This window comes from Physeter macrocephalus, chromosome 11 (assembly GCF_002837175.3).
Source record: "Physeter macrocephalus isolate SW-GA chromosome 11, ASM283717v5, whole genome shotgun sequence".
Classification (NCBI taxonomy): domain Eukaryota; kingdom Metazoa; phylum Chordata; class Mammalia; order Artiodactyla; family Physeteridae; genus Physeter; species Physeter macrocephalus.
Window position 1 is genome coordinate 70,324,112 of NC_041224.1, and position 7,342 is coordinate 70,331,453.

The 7,342-nt window shown below is 35.6% G+C and overlaps 1 non-coding gene across 1 annotated transcript; it reads right to left on the reverse strand.

Moving 5' to 3' along the window:
* Positions 1-3,421: 3,421 nt before the first annotated feature.
* LOC112066283 (U6 spliceosomal RNA) lies at positions 3,422-3,528 on the reverse strand. The gene has a single exon (XR_002892529.1). It is a non-coding gene; the product is annotated as a U6 spliceosomal RNA (small nuclear RNA).
* Between the last annotated feature and the right edge of the window lie 3,814 nt (positions 3,529-7,342).

Below are 7,342 nucleotides of genomic sequence, written 5' to 3' on the forward strand. Positions count from 1 at the left end.
AAATTTTCTTTAAATATTATATGCAATTCACCAGTGAAGCCATCTGTTCCTGGGTTTTTTGTTAGATTTTTGATTACTGTTTTAGTCTCTTTACTATTGATTGGTCTATTCAGATTTTCTATTTCTTCATGATTCAGTCTTGGAAGTTTGTATGTTTCTAGGAATTTATCCATTTCTTCTAGGTTATCCAATTTATTGGTGCATAATTGTAATAATCTCTTATGATCCTTTGTATTTCTGTGGTATTAGTGTAGCTTTTCCTCTTTCATTTCTGATTTTATTTATTTGAGTCCTCTCTTTTTTTTCTGGTTAGTCTAGCTAAAAGTTTGTTAATTTTGTGTTTTCAATGAACCAGCTCTTAGATTTGTTGCTCTTTTCTATAGCTTTTTGTCTCTATTTCATTTATTTCTGCCCTAAGTTTTATTATTTCCTTTCTTCTACTAATTTTGGGCTTTGTTTATTCTCTTTTTCTAGTTCTTTTAGGTGTAAAGTTACATTTTGGGGGGGGAATTTTCATGTTTTATGAGGTAGGCCTGTATTGATAAGAACTTTTCTCTTAAAGCCACTTTACTGTATCCCATAGATTTTGGTATGTCATATTTCTGTTTCATTTCTCTCTAGGTAATTTTTGATTTCTCTTTTGATTTCATTGATGACCCCTTGGTTTTCAGTATCATGTTATTTAATATCCACATGTTGTGGGTTTTTTCCCCATTTTTTTCTTGTGATTAATTTCTAATGACCCCATTATTATATAATGCCTGTCTTTGTCTTTTATTTCACTGTTAGTTTTAAATTCTGTTTTGTCTCGTACGAGTGAAAAGAAATGAAAAGAAAGCTGACTACTTCAGCTTTCTTTTCATTTCCCTTTGCATGGAATATCTTTTTCCATCTCTTCACTTTTAGTCTGTGCATGTCCTTTCTTCTGAAGTGAGTCTCTTGTAGGCAACCTACTTATGGGTCTTGGGTTTTTTGTCCGTTCATCTACTCTGTGTATTCTGATTGGCAAATTTAGTCCATTTACATTTAAAGTAAGTATTGATAGGTATGTATTGCCATTTTCTTAATTGTTTTCTAGATATTTTTGTAGTTCCTCTCCGTTCTATTCCTCTTCTCTTTTTCTCTTCCCTTGTGTTTTGTGGTTTTCTTTAGTGTTATATTTAGATTCCTTTCTTATTTTCTTTTGTGTATTTACTATAAATTTTTTCCTTTTGGCTACTGTGAGGTTCACATATCACATCTTGCATAAATAGTAGCCTGTTTTAAGTTAGTAGCAACTTAGGTTTGAACACATTCTAAAACTTTATCTTTTTAATACCCCCCGTGTATTATACTTTTGATGACACATTTTATCTCTTTATTTTATGCATCCCTTAAGTAATTAAGTATTGTAATTTTAGTTAATTTTATTGCTTTTATCTTTTAACCTTCATGCTTGTTTTATGTGATTAATTTACTATATTTATTATTCACCTTTCCAGTGAGATTTTTACTTTTGTATGTTTTCTTATTATTAGTTAGTGCCATTTCTTTTCAGCTTAAAGAAGTCCCTTTAACATTTCTTATTGGGTCAGTTTAGTGGTGATGAACTCCTTTAGCTTTTACTTATCTTGGAATATCTTGATCTCTTCTTCAATTCTGAATGATAACCTTGTTGGGTAGAGAATTATTGGCTGGAAATTTTTTGTTTTTTTTTTCCCATTCATCACTTTGAATATGTCATGCCACTGCCTATTGGGCTGTACAGTTTCTGCTGAGAAATCTACTGATAGCCGTAGGGGTTTACCTTGTATGTAACAAGTTGATTTTCTCTTTCTGCTTTTAGGATTCTCTCTTTATCCTTGACTTTTATTATATTAATTATAATATGTCTTGGTGTGTGACTCTATAGGTTCATCTTATTTGGAACTTGCTGCACTTCCTGGAACTGGAAGTCTGTTTCTTCCCCAGACTAGGGAAGTTTTCAGCCACTATTTCTTCAAATAATTTTTCTGACTCTTTTTCTTTCTCCTCTTCTTCTGGAACCCCTATAATGCAAATGTAATGTTGTCCCAAAGGTCCCTTTAGGTATCTTTGCTTTTTAAGTTCTTTTTCATTTTACTGCCCTGTCTGGATGAGTTCCATTTTGTCTTCCAGCTTGTTGATTTGTCTTCTATCTCATCCAATCTGCTGTTCAGCTCTTATAGTGTATTTTTCAGTTTAGTTGTAACTTCTGTTTTGTACTTTCTTATATTTTCTGTCTCTGTTGAAGTTCTCACTGTGTCCATCCATTCTTTTCCTGAGCTTGGTGAGCATCTATATAACCATTACTTTTAACTCTTTGTCAGGTAGATTGCTTATCTCCATTTCATTTAGTTATTTTTCTGAGGTTTTGACTTGTTCTTCCAATTGGAGCATATTCCTCTGTCTCCTCATTTTTCTTAATTCTTTGTTTCTATGTATTAGGTGAATCAGCTAACCTTCCCAGTCTTGAAGGAGTGGCCTTATTTAGGAAATGTCTTGTGGGGCTCAGAGGTGCAATTCTGCCTGGACACTAGAGCCAGGCATTCAAGGGTTGTGCCCTATTGGGGCTGCATGCACCCTCCTCTATGGTGGGGCCACAGCTGCTTCTGTGGCATGCTGGTGGGCTGGGCTTTCCCCCAGGATGGCTGAGGGATATAGCTACAGCTGCTGTGGTGTGCTGGTGAGTGAGGCAGCCCCCCAGACTGGCTTGGAGGTCTACCTGTGATGGCTGCACCGACTGGTAGTTGGGGCTGATGTGGCAGGAGTGGGTGGGGCTCTCAGTGGGGCACACTGGTGCTAACAAGTTAGAGGGAGAATTTCAAAGTGGTGCCCACCAGCACCAGTATTAGCAAGGTAGTCTGAAATGGCAAAAATGGTTCCTGGCACTGTCTTGCATTCCCCAGGGAGCATCTGAAATGGTTCCTGCCTCTCTGGTGCTGTTTCACGGTTATTAAGTGGGTCCCCTTGACCTATAGTCTATATGCTTTTTAATCTGGTGTTTTCATGCTGACTTTTGGGTTGAGTGAGTCTGCATGTGGGCCCTTTAAGAATGAATTTTCTCTTCTCTCAGTTCTGTGGTTGCCCTGGATGTATTCCCTTTTGGTTTTTCCTTTTTTTAAATTATTGAAGTATAGTTGATTTACAAAGTTGTGTTAATTTCAGGTGTATAGCTAAGTGATTCAGTTATATTATATATATATATATATTTTTTTCTTTTTCAGATTCTTTTCCATTATAGGTTATTACAAGATATTCAGTATAGTTCCCTGTGCTATACAGTAGGTTTTTGTTTATCTGTTTTATATATAATAGTGTGCATATGTCCCAAACTCCTAATTTATCCCCTCCCTCCCATTTTGGTAGGCATAAAACTGTTTTCTATGTCTGTGAGTATATTTCTGTTTTGTAAATAAGTGCCAAAACTGTGGAATGCTTCATGAATTTGTACATCATCCTCATGCAAGGGCCCTGCTAATCTTCTCTGTATTGTTCCAATTTTAGTATATGTGCTGCCGAAGTGAGCACTCTCTTTTGGCTTTTAAAATCAGGTGTTTTGGGGGCTTGTCTCTCCTGTGCAGGATCTAGGGGTCAGGGTGCCTGGTGTGGAGCTTGGATCCCTTACTCCACAGAGAAAAGATCTGGGCCTTTGTGATCCCTCCCGATTGTGGATCACCGCAGCCAGGGTGTGGTTTCCTCCTTGGTGAGACATCTCTCTGCCTCTCCTCACTGTCTCAGTGTTGTCCTTTTACTCTTTGTTGTGGAGGTTCTGTTCCTCCAGCTTTCGGGTCCCTTTATGAGGGGATTATCCCATATGTAGTTGTGGATCTGCTGTGTCTGTGGAAGGAGTTGAGTTCAGGATCATCCTACGCCACTATCTTGAACCCTCTTTCACAATTTTTTAAAATGTTGACCTTGTATCCTCTGACCTTGCTCCACTCATGTGTTAGTTTTAGGATTTGTTGTGGGGTTTTGTTGTTGTTGTTAGAGATTTCTTGGGGCTTTCTACATAGTCATGCAAATGATTTCTATCATCACATAAACTGCAAATAAGATGGTTTTCTTTCTTTCTGATCTCTATGCCTTTATTTCTTCTGCTTTCCTGGTGAGGACTCCAGTATTATGTTGAATAAGGGTGTTGAAAGATCAGGAATAAGATCTGCCTTGTTCCTGATCTTAGAGGGAAGTCATTCAGTCTTTTTACCATTATGTATGATACTAGCTGTGGTTTTTTTGGTAGATGTTCTTTATCAGGCTGAGGAAGCTCCCCTCTATTCTAGTTTTCTGACAGTTTTTATTCTGCATGAGTATTGAGTATTATCAGTGTCTTTCTGCACCAACTGGTATAAGCATATGCTTTTTATTCTTCAGCCTCTTAATATGGTTGGTTCATTGATCAGTTTTTAAATACTCCAACCAACGTTGTACACATGGAATAAACCCCACTTGGTTATGTGTATAATTCTTTATATATGCTGCCAAATTGTATTTGCTAATTTTTTGTTAAGGATTTTTGTGTCTATGAGGGAATGTACTCTATACGTTTCTATTTTTTTTCTTATTCTTTTTTTTTCAGTACTATCCTTGTGGTTTTGGTTTCAGAATAATATTAGCTTCTTAAAATGAGTTGATAGATATTCTCTCATCCTCTGTTTTCTGGGAGAGAGTTATAGAATTGGTGTTAATTCTTCTTAATTGTTTGGTAGAATTTTCTAGTGAAACCATCAGGACCTAGAGAGTTCTTTTCAGGAATTTTAAAATTATTAATTCAATTTGTTTAATAATTTTGTGACTATTCAGCTTATTTATTTCCTCTTGTTTAAGTTTTAGTAGGTTGTGCTTTCCAAGGAATTGGTGTATTTCATCTAAACTGTCAAATTTATATGTGAAGAGTTGTTTGTGACATCCTCTTGTCATTCTTCTGAAGTGTGCAGGGCTTGTAGTGATATACTCAAATTCATTCCTGATATTGGCTTGTCAATTTAATTGATCTTTTCAAAGAAGTATTTTTGTTTCATTGATTTTCCCTATTGTTTTTCTTTTCTCACCTTCATTGATTTTTCTTTCTATATTTATTATTTCCTTCTCTCTACCTGTTATGAGTTTATTTTTCTCTTCATTTTTTTTGTTACATGAGGAGTCAGCATAGAGTTACAGACTTGAGACTTTTTTCTAATGTAATCATTTACTACTATACTATCTCTTTCTCAGCACTCTACCTGCACCTCACAAATTTTGATAAACTGTATTTTTAGTTTCTTCAGTTCACTTTGTCTTTTGAGTTTCCCACAGACTTTCTCTTTGACTCATAAATTATTTAGAAATTTAGTGTTTAGATTCCAAGTGTTTGGAAATTCTCATGTTGTCTCCTTTTAACTTGTTTTTAATTTGATTCCATTGTGGAAAATCACACTCCATATGGTTTAAATTCTTTTAATATTGTTGAGGTTCTTATGGCACAGTTTGTGGTCTATCTTAGTATATGCTCCATGGGGACTTGAAAACAATGTGTTTTTGTTGCGTTGGGGAAAGGGTTTTCTGTCAATTAGGCCCTATTGGTTGATGGTGTGTGAAGTTCTGTGACTTTCCTGATTTTCTGTCTAGTTGCCCTCTCATCAAGTGTTGAGAGAGGAGTGTTGAAGAATGTAGATTTGTATATTTCTTTCTTTTTCTTTTTTTTTTTACTTCTGTTTTGTTCACATACTTTTCAGCTTTTCAGCTTGTTTGGGAAAGAATGTATGATTGTTGTGTCTTCTTGGTATGTGGAGTCTTTATCAGTATGTAAATTTACATCTGGCCTTTGTAATTTTTTTTCCTCTAAAGTCTAGTTTATCTGGTAATAATATAGTTGATCTTGCTTGTTTTGATAATATTGTCTTGGAATATGTAATTTGGTTGGTAGCCTACAGTCCTCACTTCTTTGCTGATGGTGTTGGTGGTAGAACATGATTTTTTCCTTTGGTGTTTAACTGAGGTGGGACTATTACTTAAAAGTTTTCTGTCTCCCTAGCTGCCCTTTCCTGGTCATTTTGCTTTTCTCAGGACATTTTTGTTGTTGTTGTTTTTCTCTGCACCTGTTGATGCTTCTCCAGTACTCAGTTTGGAATATGAGACAAATGGAAAACCCAGGGACTATGTCAGTCCTTCTTCCTTCCTCTCTGCATTTTCACAGTGGTCCTATGTTTATTTATATTTTATGTTAAGAGTTTTAGGCATAGTTAATGGGAGTAATAGTGCTGCAAAACACTAATAACAAAATACCATACTCTGGGCATTTTTTTTCACTAAAGTAAATATTTATTGGGGGCAGAATCCCCAGGCCATTACATTTTATTTCTTATTTATTTATATACTGTATTGTTCCCAAGAAATTCTTAAAGTGACTGTAATGGATACATAAAAATGGAGACGTTTATTTCTGCCAGCCAATTCGGTTCCTGGTGAAAGATCCCATCCTGGCCTGTAGAAGCCTGCCTTCACACTGTGTCCTCTATGGAAAAGAGAGAGAGAGAATATGAATATTAATTTCTTCCTATTCTTATAAGGCTACCAGTCCTATTGGATTATGGCCCCATCCTTAGGACTGCATGTAACCTTAATTACCTCCTTAAAGGTCCTATTTCCAAATATATTCATATTGGGGGTTAGGACTTCAACATATGAATTGGGGGAGGTGCAGTTCAGTCCATGCAAATAGGTAAAAGTGTGTCTATTCTATCCCTAACTGAAAATCTGAGCTCTAATTTTTGTTTTATTGAAATTGGTAATAAACATATTTGTGACTATAATTATTTTAATCTTGTATATTTTCCCAGACGAAACATGGAATTTTTAAGGTTCTTAAATCCTCTTATTCCATTTTGTGAAATTTCTTTCCAAACACGTTATACCAGCTTGGTTCACTTGAAGCACTTCTTGCTTCAGTGTTTTGGTGGAAATACTTAGTATAATTTTAGGCAGGAAATATTTAGATTAACTTCTTGAAGATAAAAACAATATTTCTGCTTTATCATTTTTAGATTTTATTTATACTGTCATAGTAAGTACATATGCTTAGTTTACTTAGATTTCATATTTATTCAGATTAATGTTGATCAATTTCTTTACTATCTTCAATCTAAAGGGAAAAGCTCCCTTAAGATTAGTCTGGTCACTTTTCAGCCAGTTACTGGGGAACTTCAGGCATGGACTTGGTGGCCCTACTTATGTGGGAGGTTCCCAAGGTGGCATACATGCCAGGTCAGAGGTCACTGAAACACAGGTGGGCAGAGTGCAAAGTCAGCACTTTTCCCTCTGTTTTCTACTCACCTTCACTCAACGTTTGAATTTCCACACCTGATTC